The sequence below is a fragment of the Rhinolophus sinicus genome, chromosome 3 (genome assembly GCF_057876585.1).
Source record: "Rhinolophus sinicus isolate RSI-liver-muscle chromosome 3, RSI-T2T, whole genome shotgun sequence".
NCBI classification, from domain to species: domain Eukaryota; kingdom Metazoa; phylum Chordata; class Mammalia; order Chiroptera; family Rhinolophidae; genus Rhinolophus; species Rhinolophus sinicus.
In genome coordinates, this window is record NC_142503.1 from 53,812,206 (window position 1) to 53,833,204 (window position 20,999).

At 35.9% G+C, this 20,999-nt stretch overlaps 1 protein-coding gene across 1 annotated transcript in view; it reads left to right on the forward strand.

The window, feature by feature from the left end:
• The first annotated feature begins 1,692 nt into the window (after positions 1-1,692).
• The window catches only part of XRCC4 (X-ray repair cross complementing 4), a 251,024-nt gene continuing 231,717 nt past the window's right edge, over positions 1,693-20,999 (forward strand). The window contains exon 1 of the mRNA XM_019746359.3: positions 1,693-1,787. The gene's annotated coding sequence lies outside the window, so the exon portion shown is untranslated. The remainder of the gene's footprint in view (positions 1,788-20,999) is intronic.

Here is a 20,999-nt window from a genome sequence, read left to right on the forward strand (position 1 = left end):
ATATCAAGTGCTAATAAATGAGAGCTACTATTGTTACGTTTGAAAAAACAAATATGGCCAGTTTAAACACTGTTGATTTTAATTACAGTATCTGTCTTGCTTTCAGCTAATACAGAAGACAATTTGATGATAAAAAGAATAATATATCTTTGACTTGTACTAGGAGTAAAATAATTCAATTTCAACTTGTAGGGAAGATATGCAAGAATTAAGAGTAAGTCACTCTACTCTTTTTAAATTGAAGAAGGAACCACATTTTCTAAGTTAAGTAACCGCTCACTAGTGATACTCTTTAAGAGCAAGAGTATCCATCCTATCATATGGTAGGTGGGGAAAGAATCTGCAAAATATTCATGGCCAAGGAAGGAATAACCTGCCACAAACTACCATCTCTTCGTTAAGTGGTAAACTTCTCCAGGGAAAAGTCTGTGACTTATGCCCTGTTATAATCAAAGCAGCTGACATAAAGCAAGCAACGAGTAAAGAGTTTTCAATTAAATGTCTAAGGGCTCTGTGCTGCAGGAACATCTGGCAACCCAAGCACAGCAACTTTTCAGCATCTTGGGTACCACGGTAGCTTTTGATGCAATAATAAAACGCACATATCCTTTCCCCAGAAATATGCTCATAAATTCAACATTTGGGACGTGAACTTCATAAATTCACCATGAGGGCCCGGTGTAGAGGCTGGTGGCATTTATCATAACAAAGCCTGGGAGATTATACTATCACTACTGCTACCACTTCTGTCCTCTGACCATGCTGGCGTTACCTCTTTTGTTCAACCTGGTGATGTAAGCATTCTTTTGCGAACTTTTGTGACTTATTTCAAACTTTTCTAAGCCGGCCCAAACTGTCAAAAGAATCTGCAGTAATACAAAATAACACATTTAACCTTAACAGAGTGTGGGAAACGGGAGGACGACTGGAGGCCAGGCACCACTTCAAGTATCTTTAGCTCCTAGAAGAGAAACCACCTCTGCAGAGAACTCCAATCATTAAAATCCATAGTTTGTAAAACAGCATCTTTAAGGTTGAGAGAATGAAAGAGAGGCCTAAAATTGGGGGTTTACTGGACAAGGAAATAAACACCTGGGTCAGGCCCATGGGGAGATAAGGAGAGGCAAAAAAACAAGCTTAAATTCGAGAAGTTGTAAGGCCTCAAAGGCTCAAGGACCACTGAGTCTATGTAACCGACCGGTTAAGCCAAACCAGCACATTTCTTCCTCACAAGTCAAGAAATGGCTCCGCGGGACAGGATGGGCTCCGCGACCCCGGGGTCTTAGGCAGTCTGTCCTGGTTCTCCCGGGTTGGGCACGCAGAGGCCACATGGCTCCAGGGCCTGCGCATCCTCCGAACCCCCGCAAAAGCAAGTTAGTGGCAGGGTTCCCTGGCCCGCGCACCCACTGCCGTCGCCCAACCCTTCAGTCCTAGTTTGGGCCCACAGCCCCTTTACAAAGTTCAACCGCGATCCCACAGCCCCGGTTCTTACCATAGTGAGGCCGGCGAAGCCTCAGCCACATCACCCTTCCGGGCCCAGGGCGGAAAAGGCGTGCACTCCCCGCCTGCCCGTCTCGCTCCCTCCCGCGGTCCGGTTGGACCTGTCAGGGCACCTCCTCCTGAGCCGCGCGACTCAGGCGCTAGGATAGGCTCCTCTCTATCGGAAAAGGCGGGTTTAAAAGACGTCATGCGGCCGAGCGGAAGTAGATAACGCTCTGATTGGCTGCGGGACGTCAGCCTGTGGGAGCGGGCCTTTTGGAGGAGACCGGAAGTGGAGTCACTGACAGGTGGGTTTCGAATGTGGGGATTACGTCTGTACAATATTAACTGTAGTCCGGTCCTTCTTTTTTTCTTGTTCTTTGCTCCCACCCCTTTTCTTTCTAATTTTTCCCCCCTGTTATTTCCCACTGGAACTCCGCAGTGCGTGGACATTTCCTAGCTCTAATCTCCCTCAATGTGTAAACTACTGGGCCCTCGGTTTGTTGATGCTTGGGTTCCCTGGCATTAACCACAGGGCCTGCACCTGCTGGGCGGCCTTTTCAGTTTCTCTCGTTGCACCCGAGGGGTTCTTTGGATTGCAAAGCGCCTTTGGAATTCCTTGCAAAATTCTGGGATTAGGAGGACACTTGGATCTGGATGGTTGTGTTGATAAGCTGTTTGAGCATTTCCCTAACCCTGGCCTTTTCTCTCTCCCAATCCCAAATTGGTTGCAGACTGTCAGTGGGTGGCATCTGGGGCTGAAACATTCTCGGCCCTTTGGGATAAGGAAAAAACTTTCTGTAGCAATAAATGAAAAGGAAAAGCCCTTTCCTGAGTTCAGTAATTATGTACCCTAGAGAAGTGATCCATCAGCAAGACAAATCACATGCCAGCTTTTTCTTTAAATCAGTAGTGTTATTTAACTTCCTCTAATTTTAATAATCCCATTAGATGAAGCTCTATCCCTGCCCTCCACCCCCTCCCCGTTTTTTGCCTTTGTATATTCTCGATGGAGAAACAGACACGTTGACATGTTCAGTTTGCATAATTCTTGGCAGTTTCTAGAAGTCGGAGGCGCAGAGTTTATCCCTTTGTTCCCTTAAGTGAATCAGAAAGTTATGGCAACTCTTTGGCTCCAAGTGTATAGTTAATTTTTTTCTCAGGCCGCAGAGGGTTCTTTTCAGAATATTGTTTTTTTAATACTTTATTAACTCAGAAAGTGAATAGAAAAAAATAAGGAAGGGAAACTCATATGAGTTTTTGATTTATGTGGTGTATATGGCCAAACTATGAGACCCTTCTATATTTACTGCGACACGGTGATTAAAACATTTGGATTTCTGCTATCTGTGATTACATTGTTCACTACAACACACACTTTAAAAAAAAAACGGACAAAAAACTATAGTTACTTTGAATCTATTGAATTTTCAAGAGTTGGTCAAATATACACTTTTAGCAAGTATTTTCTGAGCTTTATTCATGGGAAAATGAGAGTGCAGCAGAGGAATAAAGATGGCCTCTGTTCCTTGGAGAAATTTAATGTTCCTGCGAGAGGGGAATAAGAAATGTATAAAAATGTACTGTACCTTCCTCTTATCAAAAAAGCCATTTAGTGCTCTCCCTTGTAATTGCTTTACATTATACCTAAGTCTGGTCATTCAAATTAATCTTGGCTTAGGAAATAATGTCCAAATTAACCTTGGAAATTATGTTGTGCGACTCATCAAGCTGGCTTCTAACGTAATAAATGGGTCCGTAGACTTTATAACTGCTTTTGCTTTCATGTGAAGATCATTTGGATCTTTATGAACACTTAGGGTAATATACTTCTGTGTGAAGCTGTGAATCTACCTGTTAAGAGCACCAGGAAACTGGAGTTGTTAAAGACCAGAATTGATTTACCATATTTATGGATTATAATTAATTTTAGGCCATGAATTTTTATATATTTCAGCTTCAAAATAGTAAAGAACAATGTTTGCCAGTTATTTTAAAGTTATCCATAGAATAACACAATGGTTTATTAAGTATTTATTTATTTTCATGTAACAGCAAACACAGTTAATCTGATCTGTGGTGAGTCTGGGGAGGTTGTCATGGAGCTATTTGGTTAAGCACATAGACCCCCTGCTTTTGGTTTTCACTGCCAATGAACTAATTTAAGTACTAGCTTACATCACTAACTAGAAGTCTCCTTTTTGGCAGCTCTGCCGTGGATTCTCATTTATTACTAAAGCATCTCAGATCATTTTATTACTAAAACTAAAGTCTGACTGTGTCATTCCTTTGTTCAAAAATCATTGCCTCTCCTGCGTCTAGAGAGTATTTTAAACTTTGGTTTCATGGGTTCCCTAGAATTTTATGTAAAAATAGCACATATTTATATTTTTCTGTGGAGACATTGCATAGGCTTCTCCATTATTACAAAGGTTAAATGAGTTAATACAAGGAAAAAGTATTTGGCATGCGGTAAGCACTCAGTAAGCATTGCCTATTGCTGTGTGCCTGGCTTTTTGTTTCACTAAATTAAAAACTCCTTGAAAGGAGGGATATTGATGTACAGCTGATTGACTTCCATGTTAGCATGCAATAAAAGGTTTTTAAGTTAAATTGGTATTGCTTTTATACCTCCAGATTATTTCTCCCCCTTTTCTCGTCTTACTTTGCACATAGTATGGATAGTGTTGAAGGTTTCCTTTTATTTGGTTTCCCCTTTTTTTATTCACTGATAGTCACATATATTAAAAGACAATCGTTTTACTTAACAGCTTGTTTTCTCTGATCCTCAAATAGCCTTTATAGTCTTAGGTTGAGGTTCTTTGTGTTCTAGTGTTTGTCCTTTCCTCACCTCTTTTTTATTCTCTTTCCCCATGGGTCTTAGATTAAGATACATAAAAGTTTGTTTTTGAATTGCATGTTATTTCTTTTGCCTTAAAAAATAATCTTTCTCCACTCCAATCCCATTTATTTGCTCTTCTAAACAAATATCCACAAGGAGTTCTCTGTGCTCCAAATCCCAATTTCTCTTTTTTTTTCTTTCTGTTCTTTCTTGTGTGGGGGAGGAACAAATTTTTCCTCCTACTCTTAGAAATTTCTTCTGGCTGGACTCATAAATTAAAATAAGACACTAATGACCAAATTGTACTTATGGGGCTTTCATAAGTATATAAGACAATGATGTAGATGATATTGGGTCTGCCGGCAGTTTCTGGGTATGGGCCGGGATCGCATCTCGTGAAGCTGAAGAATGGAAACACAGACCAGGGAGAGGCAAAGAGTTTTAAAAAGAGGATAGTTTATTAGAGGCAGGAGAAGAGGTTGCAGCTCCCGAGGGGGAGGGTGTCCGGAATGAGTGTGCCCACTGGCTAAGGCAAAAGGCTTTTGCTTTTATACTTTCCCCTGCCTGCTTGGGGAAGGGGGCTGGAGTCTTCTAACAGAATTCATCTATTAGGTTTTTTTCCTGTTTGCTCATCCTGAAGGGATTAACAAACCAACCCATTGCTATCTATCAGATCTGCTCCTTTGTCCAGCCAGAAGGGATTTGAGATTATCTATTAACCTTAAGGTGTATTCTCATGTCTCTGTCCTGGAGTGAAGGAGACATTCCAGGGCCTGGAGTTTCAGGATATGGCTGCTTTTTTTGTTTACTCCACCAGGGACCCCCCTTTCTACCTAGCATCCATACTAACTAACCTGTTTCAACAATAGGGGACAAATTGGGGAGTTAAGGCTTATATGCCATCTTGAGCTAAGGAGAAGGGGTAAGAGGCAGTAGTTTGGGACTTCACAGGGGAAAAGGCAATTCACATGTTCCCTAAATGAATGTTTGGAAAAGAAAATGATCCCTAAATAAATGTTTGCTGGGCCATCTTTAACTATGGGATACAGAGAGGACCTTGCTTGGTTCCTTTCTATACCACTCTAGTTTGTTTTAAACTATAGTTTTCCATGATAGCTCCCTTCCTGGAGCAGGTCCTCTCTCTAAATTCTTTTGTCACTTAGAAGATTAAAGGTTCTTCCCAAGTCTTTTCTTTTTAAAAAAATAACCAACTTAAAATAATCAGTATCCCAAAAGGCATATTTTGGGATGACAAACTCTGCTTGCCCTTACCTTAGATTATTTCAACATGGCTATTGCTGCCATGCTCCCTCAAAATGCTCGTTATTGTCACCAGTGAGCTCTAGGTGCTGATCATTCTGTCCTTACAGTATTTGATCTATAAGCAACCTTTGATACAGTGGATCACTGTCTTTTCCATGGTATGTTTTCGTCACATGACTTCTACGACATCACATTCTTGTTTTTCCTCGTACCCCATTGGTTGCTCCTTTTCAGTCTTCTTTCTGATCTCTTATTGTTGAAGTGCTCCAGGGCTTAATCTTTAGTTTTCTTTTTTTCCTTTGTCTACACTTCCTCTTGATAATATCAGGTCTTAATGACTTTAAATACCATCTGTGTACCTAGGACTACCAAATTCATATTCCTAGTCTCCTCTCTTTCTGAACTCCAGGTACACATATGCAGCCTCTACACCTCCACTTCTTTACTTAAAGATATTCAAAGTTAAATGTCACACACTGAACTTCCTTCCCCTCAAACGTATTCCATTCTTTCTCATCTCAGTTGATGGCAACTCTGTACAGCCAGTTGCTGAAAACTAAATATTTGGAGTCATCCTTGACTGTTTTTCTCATATTCCATCAAATTGATCAGCATATCTTACTGATTCTATAGAATATATCTCGAATTTGACCGTTTCCTACTATCTCTGCTTTTAGTACACTGATCACCTCTTGCTTGAATTACAGTAATGATGTTTTAGCTGGTCTCCCTGCCTTTCTTCAGTCCTTGCCTCTGTGCAGTCTATTCTCAGATACTTTTAAAATGTAAGACTGATGCTTTTAAAATGTAAGAAAAAAATTGTATTAAAGTGTAAGATTCTAAATGCAATGTGTTATCCTAGCTTGGGTCCTGGAATAGACAAAAAATATTAGTGTAAAAACTGGTAAAATCCAGATAGTCTGGAGTTCAGTTAAATGCACCAATGTTGATAAAAAGCACCATGGTAATGTAAGATGTTAATATTAGAGGAAACTGGGTGAGATGTATATGGGAACTCTGTTTCACCTTTGCGACTTTTCTGTAAATTCAGAATTTTATTCCAAAAAAAAAAAAAGTATTAAAAAAATGTAACATTACTTCTTTGCTTAAAATAAACCTTTTATGAATTCTCATTTGACTCATGGTAAAAGGCAGTATCCTTACACTGGCCTACAAGACTGTGTGACCTGGTTTCCCATTACCTCTCTGACTTCATTCCTTTGTATTTTCTCCCCTCACTCTGTTCCAGCCATACCGGCTGCCTTGTTATATATACTAGGTTCACTTCCATCGTAGGGCCTTTGTACGTGCTGCTTCATCTACTTGGAATCCTTCTTCCCAGACATCCACACAATAATTTCTTCACCTCCTTTATGTATTTGCTCAAATGTCACCTTTTCAGAAAGCCTACCTGAACCTCCTATTTTAAATTGCAGCTTTGAAACGATCTGACTCCTCCTGTCCTCCAACTGGCCTCTACTCCCAATTTCCTCTACCTTGTTTTATTTTCTCCTTTTACTATAGCACTTATCACCATTCTGTATATTTCACATGCTTATTATGTGTATTTTTAATTGTTCGTCTTCTATTAAAATGTAAACTCCACAAAAGTAGGAAATTTTATCTGTTTTTTCCTTTATTCCAAGTTTTAATACACTGTCTGAGGCAAAGAAGTACACATGTGTTTTGGTTGAATGATTGAACTTGACTGGGTATTTCAATTTGTAATCCTTGAATTGTAATCAGTCTGAAACACTGACTTGTTTATCATTTCCATATATCATGCTATTTCTTGCATCCAAGTCTTTGCTTATACAGCTTCTTCTGCCTGGAATGCCTCTCCTTACCTTTTTCATTCCACCTCTAAACCATTTTCACCTTTTAAGATTCATATCTTTAAAAAATGTAACTCAAAGAAGCCTTTCCTGAAATGTCACGCTGGCTTATGTGCTACTTTTCAGAGGAGCTCCCACCCTGCCTCTGCATTTGACAAGCTTGGGTACTAGAAAGTTTGAAATGTATCCTACTCATCTTTGGGATATGAAAGCCTGTACATAGGTAGTCAGTGAATGTTTTAATGCATTAATGACAGGACCAAAGTCACTCAGCTCTGAAGTGGCAGAGTTTTGATTTCAAGCCAGCTCTCCTGAATATAAAATCAATGTTTTATTTACTATACCTTATTTTCTAGGAAAATGGTAACTGTCTTTAAAATAAGAGAAGGATTTTTTTTTTTAATACAAGTAGGAGATGGTTAATGTATTTCATAGCCCTGGGCAATATGCTCCTTATCATTTGTGAAGCTGCCAGTGCTAATGAGAAAGTGAGTAGTGCTTTTTCCTAAGACACTCTCCGAAATCAATAAACAGAAGGTTATTATAGTCAGCAAATTTTTTATGTTGATGGAATTGTACTCTTTTTGGGAGAAAACCACCATTGAGTCTTTCATTGCCTAAAAGAAGAAACCCTTACTGGAATTCTAAACTGCTCCTGAAGCATTCATGCTTTTATAGATGCCAGTACTGCCAATAGTTATCAATTAAGCTTTTGCTTGTGTACCATTGGGGAATCCCAGGCTATTTACAAGATATTGCAAAGATTTGCTCCCGGTAATATGGAAATTTGCCTTAACTCTTTTGCTGCGCTACTTGATTTCAGGTTTTTTTCCAAAATGTGTCAGAAATCCACAAAAAACAAAAAGTTGATATTTTGACTTTTATGCATTTAATAATAACAATTTGAACTGCTTTGTATGTAAATGACATTTTTATGTATAAAAATTTCGGTTATATTCATTACTATATATCCAACTGTTGTGGCAAAAGGGTTGAGGTTGAATTAATAATGATTAATTTGTTAACTTATCAAATACCTTTTATAGTAGTCATTCTGAATTCAAACTCTCCTCTGAATATCATCATCATTGTGGTCTGTAAACCAATCTTTTATAATTTTGCCTAGTCTTTAGAACTAACAAACAAGGAAATATTTAACTATAAATTGTGAAAAGGTTTTAGTGGCTTTCAACCCCAGCAATGGGGTTAAAAATGATGACTAGGATTGAAATTAGGTAATCAAAAACAAACATTATTTGGAGGACACTCTGAATTTGTGCTTGATTTCTTTGAGTTTTACTCACCCTGCAGAAGTGAGCAAAATGATGAAATGAGCAAGGAGCTTAATCTGGTCTTCGTGTGAGAGGATGCTTTTAGCTTTCTTGTGGTTTTATCTGAACAGTTAATGAGACTCTTATTGAATAAAGAAAGACCTTGCTTAGCTGGAACAGAAACAAGTGGCTGCTAGGAAATGAGATGCAGCCATTGTTGAAGAGACTCATCAAAGTCCTGACAGTATAAATATTGACACGCTGAGATATGTCAATATTTACCAAGAATTTGGAAGTTGCCAAGTTCCTGTTTAAGAAATATGACCCTAGCACTGAACGCAGTATATCAATAAATAAGGAACATGTTCAAATGAACAGCTGCTCAGAGAAAATAGGATAACATCTGTCTAAATGTAGGATCACTCAAAAAGTTAAATTTAAAAAATTTATTGATGCTTGTTTGCTAATTTGTAGGTAGATGCTTATACAACATAGTATACTGATATATTCCATATGTAGGTTTAACTTAAGTGTTTTTTTAAAATGAAAGCATGGTTGTAATTTATAACTTTGTAAATTAGTTGTGCTATGATACTCGTATAAATTGAATTAAAAAAAAACTCTTGTCCTAATATTATGTTTAGGGCCCAACCTCTTTGTTTTAAACTTTATTCTTAAAGAAATTGGCTCAAGTCATGCCTTAGATTTTACTTTCAGGAATTACAAGTTTGTGCTCTGAGAATTTAGCAATAGAGAAAACATAAGAATTTTCTGGAGTTTAAATGTGGTGAGGAAATCTGACAGCTTTGTCTTAGAAGAAAATCCATGCCGTAAAGAGTGAGTGAAGTCTATATGTTTGTTTGAAAATGACACATCACCACTGTTAATTCCCATATGAATATCACTGTAATATAACAGAGCATTTGATGCAAAGTAGAATGACATTTGAAGCTTTTATATCAAGTCATTGGAACCATACAATCTTACATTTGTGTTGTAGACTTCTAGGAGAAGGTTAAACTTTACATTTTTTAAATGATAGTCCTAAAACAGTCCTAGAAGTTCATAAACCATGGATATCGGGACTGCTCCTCTCATTGTTTCTCTTTTCTGATAGCAGAGATCGATGTTTTTATTTAGTTATCTAATCATAAAGTTATGTTTATACTGTGAAGAATGGATGCAAAGTACAATTGAGGTCATATATTCTGTCAGAAGCTATATTTGTTTCTATAAATACTTTGAAAAACATAAAAAAAAAAAACAAATTTACTTAGAGATTCGTAAAAAGTTTTTAACCTATTTTCAGTCTGTTAACAATGGGAGAGAAAGAAACACAGTTTTAAATTTTAAATTGATTGATCTCTCTATTAGAGAGAATTTGCCAATATTTTGAGGTAAGATGTTGAGTTTTAAGGAGAAAACATTAGACTTCTTAATTAGTGATTTTTAAAACTTGGAAAACAGTTTTTGCCATTTAACTAGGATTTGAACCTTTATTTTGAATAGACATACCGTGATTTTTTTTTCTAGAATTATTGGAGCCTTATGCAAAATATTCACCAGTTGTGTTCTTGAACCACCTGTTTGTTACCAGTTATTTATTATGGAGTGATAAGAAAGTTGCCCAGTATTTTCAAAATGTCATGTGTTTTAGAGTTGACGAGAGTATAAGCATATTAAGTTGAAAATGTAAAACTTCCTGTTTGGTGATGAATATTATGAGTTTAATACAGTGTTTCCCAAAGTGTGTGGTATACGTACCACTGACTGAATATACACATTGCTTATTTACAACTGTTTTGCAGGTACTATTAGACAATTGAGGTTCAGAGAATGAAATGATTTGCTGACGTCCACACAAGCAGTGAATGAGAGGGAGGATCCATCCGGAAGTCTGTATGAATCCAAAGCTTGACACACGTAGCTGAAGCAAAAGGGGATTTCTTGGCCTCACACCTAAAACATCAATGGTTAGATCTAGATTCTGATGCTGTTGGGTCAGTTCTGAGCTGCTGCCCACCCCTCAGTTCCACTTTTTGCTATGCTGGTTTCGTTGTCTACAGCTCCAGTTTCAGTGTCATAACACCACATTATGTAGAGAAGAATCTATATCCTTTATTAAGCAAATAAAAGTCTTGGAATTAAACCTCACTGGTCTGAGTTGTCGTAACTTGAATCATGTGCTCATCTCTGAGTCAGTCACTAGAGATGAGAATGTAATGTTAGGTTAGCCAGGTATGTGTTCTACTCCTGGAATGTGGGACCATTTTGCTTTCCCAAAGCCTGTGGACTTAGAATAGCAGAGGTGGGGTCACTCAGAGTTTTGTTGCTTCAAGCAGGGGGAATCTGTATTGGGTAGCAAAAAATCAACAAATTCTCTCTAAATATTGGATGAATGAACACCTTTAGCCTGAATTGCAGTGGGACATAGATCATAACATTGATGGTATTCTTTTACCAATATTTAGTGATAGTAGCTAACAAGGCTATATACTTCAGTTGGGAACCTGTTTTTTAAGGATCTGAGAAGGAAAGTATAAGCAAGAGTTACTCAAATTAGGACAGATTAAATTAATTCAGCCATTTAAGTTAGCGTCACATATTGATTATGTGCCAGGAACTAAAATAGATATTTGATTCACGTTGGTTAGAGAAAACAATCCATGATGTTATGGTTCTAATGATATGGTACAGAATGGGAAATTTTGTAATATACTATTACTTCTGGTTTTTTTATTGTGCATATTACATGGAATCATATGAATATATATATGAAGTGGCTCATATATTGAATATTTTGTTATATTTTTACACATTTTGGCCCTAAGAATAAGTTAGTAATGCTTAACCAATAAATATTGAAATACTTTCAGATGTTTTTGATTATCAGCTTTTCAGTTGATTATTAAAAATGTTTTTTATCTTTAGTATCTTTTGATTCAGTGTAACACTACAAAATTCACCCGTGCATTATGCACCAGTTTTCCTGGTGTAATGCTTATCAAATAAGAGTGTTTACCAAAGAGCCAATACTAAGCCTGAGCGTTCTTTAGACAGACTCCTAAGTATTAAATTATATTAAATTTAAATATTAAATTTGAAGTATTAAATTATATATTTAAGAATAAATTTCTAATAGATGACTTTTTCTCTTTTTAAAAAGGTGCCTTATAACAAATATAATCGGGATGAATTTCAAATAATATCTTTTTGAAAACTTTTCCTTTATACATTTTATTATGGACAATTTCAAACATATAAAAGTAGAGAAAATAATGATTCCCGTGTACCCTAACACAATAAATATCAATTTATACCCATCTCATTTCATTTATATCCTACTCAAATTTTACTCTTCTTTTCTCAATTATCATTTTTCTTTTTTTAAATTGAAGTAAAATTGCTATATAATATTATGTAAGTTTCAGTTGTGCAACATTATAAGTTGAAATCTTGGACATTACAAAGTGATCACTAAAAATTTAGATACCATCCAACACCATAAATTTACTCTCTTTCATCTATTTCACTTACCCGCCTACCCAGCCTCCTTTCCCTCTTGTAACCACGAATCTGTTCTCTGTATCTATGAGTTTGTTTTTATTTTTTATGTTTCACGTATGAGTGAAATCATATGGTATTTTCTTTCTGTGTTTGACTTATTTAACTTAGCATAATACTCTCAAGATCCATTCATGTCGCAAATGGCAAGATTTCATTCTTTTTTATAGGATAGTAGTATACCATTGTGTATGTGTATATGTTTATATACTTGTATGTATCACATCTCCTACTCACCTATCAGTGCACACTTAGGCTGTTTCCATATCTTGGCTATTGTAAATAAAACTCCAATGAACATAGGGATGCATATGTCTTTTCAAATTAGTGTTTTTATATTCATAGGGTAAATACACAGAAGTGGAATAGATGGATCATTCTGTTCTTAAATTTTTGAGGAATCTGCATACTCTTTTCCATAGTGGCTTCACCAACTTACATTCCCACCAGAAGTGTATGAAGTTTCCCTTTGCTTTACATTCTCTCTAACACTTGCTATGTCTTGTCTTTTTGATAATAGCCATTCTAACAGATGTATTTCATTGTGGTTTTGATTTGCATTTATCTAATAATTAATGATGTCGAACATCTTTTCATGTACTTGTTGGCCATTTGTATGTCTTTGGAAAAATGTCTATTCAGATCCTCTGCCCATTTTTTAATCACATTCTGTGTGTTTTTGTTGTTGAGTTGTATGAGTATTTTATGTATTTTGGATATTAACATCGTATCAGATATTTGACTTACAAATATTTTTCCTATTCAGTAGGTTGATTTTTCATTTTGATGATGTTTTCTTCACTGTGCAGAAGCTAATTAATCTGATGTAGTCCCATTTATTTATGTTTGCTTTTGTTTCCCTTGCCTTTGGAGTCAGATTCACAAAAACATCACTAAGACTCATGTCAAGGAGCTTATCACCTGTGTTTTCTTTTAGGGATTTTATGATTTCAGGTCTTACATTCAAGTCTTTAATCCATTTTGAGATAATTTTTGTGTATGATAAAAGATAGTGGTCTAGTTTTATTGTTTTTACATGTGACTGCCCAGTTTTCCCAGCACCATTTGTTGAAGAGGCTCTTCTTTCTCCATTCTTGATTCCTGTGCCATAACTGAATTGTTCATATATGTATGGATTTATTTCTGGGCTCTCAATTCTGCTCCATTGGTCAGTGTGTCTGTTTTTATGCTAATACCATGTTATTTTGATTACTATAGATTTGTAGTTTGAAAAAGGGGAGCATAATTCCTCTAGTTTTGTTTTTCTCAAGATTACTTTGGTTATTGGGGACGTTTGTGGTTTCATACCAGGTTTAGACTTATTTGTTCTAGTTCTGTCAAAAATGCCATTGGAATTTTGATAGGGATTGCATTGAATCTGTAGATTGCTTTGGGTAGTATGGACATTTTAATAATTTAAATTCTTCCAATACATGAACATGGAATCTTTCCATTTATTTGCATCTTCTTCAGTTTCTTTCATTAGTGTCTTACAGTTTTCAGTGTACATGTCTTTTACCTCCTTGGTTAAATTTCTACCTACGTATTTTATTCTTTTTCATGTAGTAGTAAATGGGATTTTCTTAATTTCTCTTTCTGATAGAACCTATCAGTGACGTTAAGTGAGGACTTACTGTAAAGTGTTTTCCTACTTTCAGTGAGCCATTCTAGCAAGTTATCAAATCTGAGAAGGTGGTCGTGGAACCACCTTTTGTTACTTGTTTTCTGGCTGTTTTTGTAGTTTCTCCCTGATCCTTTCTTCTTTTCTTTCTCTCGTTTCTGTGGTTTCATGGCTTTTATTAGATTATTTTTAGATCATTTTATCTTTTTTTATTATTTAGTATTTTTGATTTGTGATTATCATGAGTTTCATATATAACATTTTATGCATATAAGTCTCTTTTAAGTTGATAGCCACTTAAATTTGAATACATTCCATATATTTACATTTTTACTGCTCCCTTATGTATTATATGTTAAATGTCACATTTTACATCTTTTTATTTTATGCATTCCTGAACTAATTGTTTAGTTAATTTTGCTAATTTTGTCTTTTAACATTCATACTTGTCTTTCTAGCTAACTAGTGATTCACTAGCATTACTATATATACCTTTTCCAGTGAGATTTTTACTTTTTTTTGTTGTAGTTGTTATTTCTTTATTTCTTTTTCTTTTTTTGCTAGTTAAATGGCAGAGCCAGACTTTTATCCCATGTTTATTTTTTATTTATTTATTTATTATTAGTTTCAAGTGTACAAAACAATGTAATAGTTAGACATTTATACCCCTCACAAAGTGATAACCCCCTCCCCCAATCTACTACCCCTCTGACATTGCACACACTTGTTACGTTTCCACTGTCTCTATTCCTTATGCTGTGCTCCACTTCCTGTGACCATATATATATATATATACACAATTATAGTTGATATTCATTATTATTTAGCTTCAGCTTCAGGTGTACACTGCAGTGGTCAGGCATCTACATCGTCCCTGAAGTGGTCTCCTTAATAAGACAAGTGTCCATCGGATATCCTGTAAAATCTTTACATCATTGATTATATTCCCCAAATTGTCTTTCGTATCCCTGTGGCAATCTTGTCGTTACCGATTATGCTTTCTAATCCCTTCATCTTCTCCATCATGCCCTTCCATGTAGCAACCCTCAGTTTTTCCTCTGTATCTCTGAGACTGTTTCTGAATAGTTTGTTCATTTATTCTATTCTTTAGATTCCACATATAAGTGAGATCATATGGTATTTTCTTTGACTTATTTCACTTAACATAATGTTCTCTAGATCCATCCATATCGTTGCTAATGGTAAGACGTCATTCTTCTTTATAGCCGAGTAATACTCCCTTGTATAAATGTACCACAGTTTCTTAATCCAGTCATCTACCGATGGGCTTTTCAGTTGTTTGCATGTCTTGGGTATTATGAATAGTGCTGCAATAAATATAGGGCTGCATATATTTTTTTGAATTAGTGTTTTGTATTTCTCTGGATAGATACCTAGGAATGGAATTGCTGGGTCATAAGGTAATTCCATTTCCAGTTTTTTGAGACACCACCATACTGTTTTCCATAGTGGCTGCACCAATCTGCAATCCCACCAACAGTGCACGAGGGATGTTGTTATTTCTTACTGTCTTTTTTTTGCAGCTTAAATAAGTCTGTTTAACATTTCTTGTAAGGCCGGTTTCCTTTAGCTTTTGCTTAGATGGAGAACTCTTAATCTCTCCTTCAAATTTGAATAATTTTGCCAGGGAGAGAATTGTTGGTTGGAAGTTTTTTCTTTTCAGCACATGAATATGTTATGCCACTCCCTTCTGGCCTGCAACGTTTCTGTGGGAAAATCTGCTGTTAGTCTTATGGGGTTTCCCTTGTTTGTAACAAGTTGTTTTTCTCTTGATGCTTTTAAGATTCTCAATTTACCTTTTTTATCATTATAATTATAATGTCTTGGTGTGTATCTCTTTGGGTTCTTCTTATTTGGAACTCTCTGGGCTTCCAGGACCTGAATGTCTACTTCCCCAGATTAGGGAGGTTTTCAGTTTTTAGTTCTTAAATAAGTTTTCAGGCCGCTTCTCTTCATTTTCTGGGATCCCTATAATGTAAATGTTATCCCACTTGATGTTGTCACAAAGGTCCCTTAAGGTATCTTCACTTAAAAAATGTTTTTTTCCTTTTTGTTGCTCTTCTGTTTTGAATCATTTTTATAATTTTGATCTTTGTTGAAGATATCACTATGTTTATTCATTCTTCTCCTGAATTTGATGAGCCACTTTATGACCATTACTTCTAACTCTTTATCAGGTAGATTGCTTATCTTCATTTCATTAAGGTCTTTTTCTGAAATCTTGTCTTGTTTTGTTTGGAACATATTTCTATATCTCCTCATTTTGTCTGGCTCTCTGTTTATTTCTATGTATTATCTATCTCTCGCAGTGTTGAAGGAGTGGCCTTGTGCCATAAGTGTCTCATTGGGTCCAGAAGCACATCCCCCCTGGCTGTCAGAGCCAGGTGCACAAAGTGCGTCCCCTGTGTGGGCTGTGCGTCTCCCTGTTGTGGCAGGGCCGAAGCTGCAGCACAGGGTGGGCAGGACTCTCACCTGGCCCTGCTGCTACATGAGACGTGGATGGGTTTTCTAAATTATTTTTAAGCAAATCTTAGATATCATATCATTTCATGTAAATATTCTTTAAAATTCTTACATTTCATTAAAATAAATATTCTTACATTTCATGTAAATATATCTTTAAAAAGTAAGGACACTTTGGAAGACATAACCACAATTCTATTAACATACCCCAAAATTTAACAATAATTCCCTAATATCAGATACATAATATGTCTAGAAATTTCTCGAATTCATAAATTTTAATACTTTTTGTTGGTTGAGTCAGGAGTTAAATATGGTATATAAATTGTGGTTCTTTGTGTGTTGAAAGGCTGGGTAGTTTTTTCACAGACTGAGTGTGGATATTTTAAGAGAAGGAACAGCATAAACCAAAGGACAATAGCATTGGTGGCTTCAGAACTCCTCTTACTTATCTTTGAATGCTCAGAACTCAGTTGCCCCAGAAAGCTTCCCATGCCTCTAGATTCCCTTGTTACCTTTTACTACCTCATTATGGCTTTTACCACCATATTTTGTAATGTGTTTATTTGACTAACTCTCCATGAGAATATAATGTTCTGAAGTCAGGGGATCGGTCTATTCTATTCCCAACACCTAACATAGTAACTGGCATCTGGCAGGATCTAAATAAATGTGTATGCTTGACTTGCCATATTTTAAAACTTACTGTGTTTTTTGAGAGGCTATCTGGGTTGCTTTATCCAGTGACATTAGAAAGCACCAGATTTGTCAGGTAAAGATTCCCTATTCCAAGGGTTTGGGGAAAAGGGAATTGGTTTCAGATGTAGTAGATGTTATACATGCACAGTGTTAAATGATGAACAAAGGGTGTTTTGTTTGGCACATTGTTGGGGTGTTTTCCAACAGCAATAACCAATTCTCCAATTCTCCAATGCCAACTGGTGTCCCACAATTCAATTCAATTTTTAAACTGTCTACCTGGGGTTAACCTGTTCCACAATTTAAAGGGCTCAGTCCCACAAGACTGCTGTCACTTCAGATGGCAGTCACTAGTACTGGGCCACATGTACTTCTGACCTCCTATAAATCAGGGGTCCTGTGACCACCTTTTCAGGTTTGATAACTTGCTAGAATGGCTCACAGAACTCAGGAAAACATTTTACAGTAAGTCCTCGCTTAGCATCATTGTTAGGTTCTAGGACTTTAAGTAAAACAACATATAATGAAACCATTTATATTATATGCTAATTGATATAAAAAGAATTAAGTTCCAATAGCATCTCATGACAATGAATGACATGACAATGAATGGAACAACATTATTTGAGGACCTGCTGTACTTATATTTACCAGCTTAGTATAAAGAACATAACTGAGGAACAACCAAATGGAAGATACTCATAGGCAGGGTATGTGAGGTTCATGGCACAGGGCTTCCATGCCCTCAGTGCCATGCCACACTGCCAGTACATCGATGTGTTCCCCAACCCAGAAGCCCCCAAATCTCTTTGTTTCAGAGTTTTTATAGAGCTCAATCTCCAGCTCCATCTTCCTTTTTGGAGGTGGGGTGGGTGAGGCTCAAAGTGCCAACCCTTTAATCACTTGGCCTTTCTGATGATCAACCCCATCCTGAGGCTACTTAGTGACCTGACCCTGTCACCTCATTAGCATAAGCACTAGGACTAGTATTGAAAGTGACTCATAAATAACAAAGACAGTCCTATCACTTAGAAAATTCCAAAGGTTTTATGGGCTCTGCTGGGGGTCAAAGACCAAATATATCTCTTATCATACCACATATACCCAGTGTTTTAAAAAAAATAACCAGCTTTTAAAAGTCAGGTGATTTCTGTATAAAAATAGGGATTTGTAGGTTTCTTGAATAATTATCCATCCTAACAACTTGCACTGAGTAGTGGTTGCCACCTTTATATGATCACTTTTAGTTTCCTGTTTGCCACAGTCCCCATTCCTAATGCAACAAATGTATAGTAGACCCTCCTCCCCCCTTATCCAAGGTTTTGCATTCTGTGGTTTCAGTTATCTGTGGTCAATTGAGGTCCAAAAATATTAAGTGAACAATTCCAGATATTGAGAGATAGAGAGAGAGAGTGAAATCTCATTCACATATTATAGTATTTTGTTATAATTGTTCTGTTTTATTATTTATTGTTGTTAATCTTTTATCATGCCTATTTATAAATTAATCTTTATCATAGGTATATCTGTATAGGAAAAATTTTAGTAAATATAAGGTTTGGTACTCTCTGTGGTTATAGGAATCCACTGGGAGGGGGGGCTCCCCCATAGGTAGGAGGGAACTAATGTACGTGGGTTTACACCTGACCTGTGTAGCCCTTAAGACTTATACTTTTGCTAAAAAGTAGTAGGTTGGTGCAAAAGTAATTGCAGTTTAAAAGGTTAAAAATAATTGCAAAAACCATAATTACTTTTGCACCAACCTAATACAAGGCTTGATTTAAACTTTAGCAGGAACAAAATTTCAGTTCAGTTTGAGACTGCATCACCCAAGAGGAATTGAATCTTTGCTTTTATCTTGGAAACTCCTTCCAATCGAGTTGTCCAAAATATATTCAGAGATGTAGTTGAAAGTGACTTAGATTGAGAAATTGCTGCATGGGAAGTATGTAATAATTATTCATCCAGTTAGGAATGTAATTCTCATGTGCTATTTATAACTTACTACTATTTGAACCATATGAACTTGCCATTCTTTGTGGATTAAAAATTGTTAAATATTGGCAATTTCATGTGTTCCCTAAATATTTTTATATGGCTGAATTAGGTAATTTCACCAGTTGAGGATATGTTAGAGGATTTTGTGCTTTTTTTCCCCCAAGATTAACTCTTTATTTGTACCCCAATCTTATCATTCATCTCCTTACTTGCCATTAGAAAATAGGGAGATAAATGGGTACAGTTATAAATAAATGTGGATTTGTGAATGGGAAAAAGCACAGGGCAAGTCTTGTTGCTTTTCCATACAAGTGCCTTTAATAACATTTCAGTTCAGAGCAGCACATTTTTCAAGTAGAAAGGGCTGTATATAAGCTTAGCTGATGGTGTTTCATAGGAACACCCTCACTCTTCTGAAATCAAAATATAGTAGAGGTGTCAACATTTTGAGGCTTAAGTCATAATTACTAAATTCCTAATGAAGAAAGACTTTTGCTTAGTAATGCTATATTTCAGGTACTATGTTATTTCTTTAGTTCTGTTAATTGTCTTTCTCACATGAAACTTTGTGTTTAGAATGAAGTGTTCTTGTGAAAGTTTAGAAAGTTTCCAAATTGGTCAGTATACTTTCATTCATCTGCTGATGTTAGTTGTAATCAAGAATGTCCTTTTCTTAAATATAAAGGAAGTCATGGTCTTGGAATATTGGGTCCAATTTTAAGGGCATTTTGGGAACCTAGGTGTTAGACATTATGTGTGAAATTTATTCAGACCATTTTATTGTTTTTAAATACTTCATCCTGTAAGAGAAAAGAAGAGGAAGTGAAATTTAAATGAATCACTGAAACTAATGATTATTAATGGTGTTTGTAAAAGATAAGCAGAGGAAAAGAGTAGTAATATGATACTTCAAATGGCAGCAGCTGGCATTCCACAGTCATAAGGGATAATTGAGCATGGACTATGACCATGGCAAAGAAACCTTATTTTTTAAGACTTATTTTATATTTCTAGTGCTTTATTTCTGAAGCATCAGATTGTTAATTTAATGTCTTCCTTGAACATCAGCTGTATTTTACAAGTTTTTGAATAAGATTATGCCCACAGTCTTAACTGTATTTTACTCAGGGTAACTAACCATTCCTAGTTTGCCTGCGTTGGAAGGTTTCCTAGAACATGGGACTTTCAGTGTTACAACCAGGAAAATCTCAGTCGAACCTTTCATTTTCAAAATTAGTCGAATGGAGACAATGCTAACAGGATTAGAAGGTATTGAATAGTCCTGTAAATTCTTTACCATTAAAATTTAGAAAATTCTAACTTGAAAACATTATTTCAGGAAAACACTTCTTTTATAGAATGTAAGCTTGATATTTTTGTTTTAATTGCTTTGGAAATGTAAAGGTTAAATTACTTTTGTGCATTATTCAAAAATAAAAAAATAAAAACCCGTTATTGACCCTATGGTTAGGTAGATAACAACAACCAGTAATGTGACATGCTATTAATAATGAAAATGCTAGGAATAAGTTAGTTAAAAAAAAGTTGCAGTGTGGGAATCCTGATAAGATACACATGAATAGTCAATGCTTTTAAAAATACTAAACAAATATAAAATAGTCTTTTTCATTATACTTAGTTTTCCTGTATTGTTGTGTGATATTTTCTAAACAAAAATAAATAGCTTAGTGGATGTTGCTTAAACTTTTCTTTTTTCTTGCAATTATATATGGTCCTAATCTTGAGTTTTTATAATGTGATAGAACTTTTAAAAAATTTATCACCACACTTTTGGTTTACAACTTACATTTTCTTTTTCTTTCTTTTTTGTAATATTAGGTCAAACAAAATAATGTGATTTAAGAATCTAATTACAGACTATTAACAGCATGTGCTGTGTGCTAATCTTTATTCTGAACTCACTTTGGGTATCAGCCTACTTT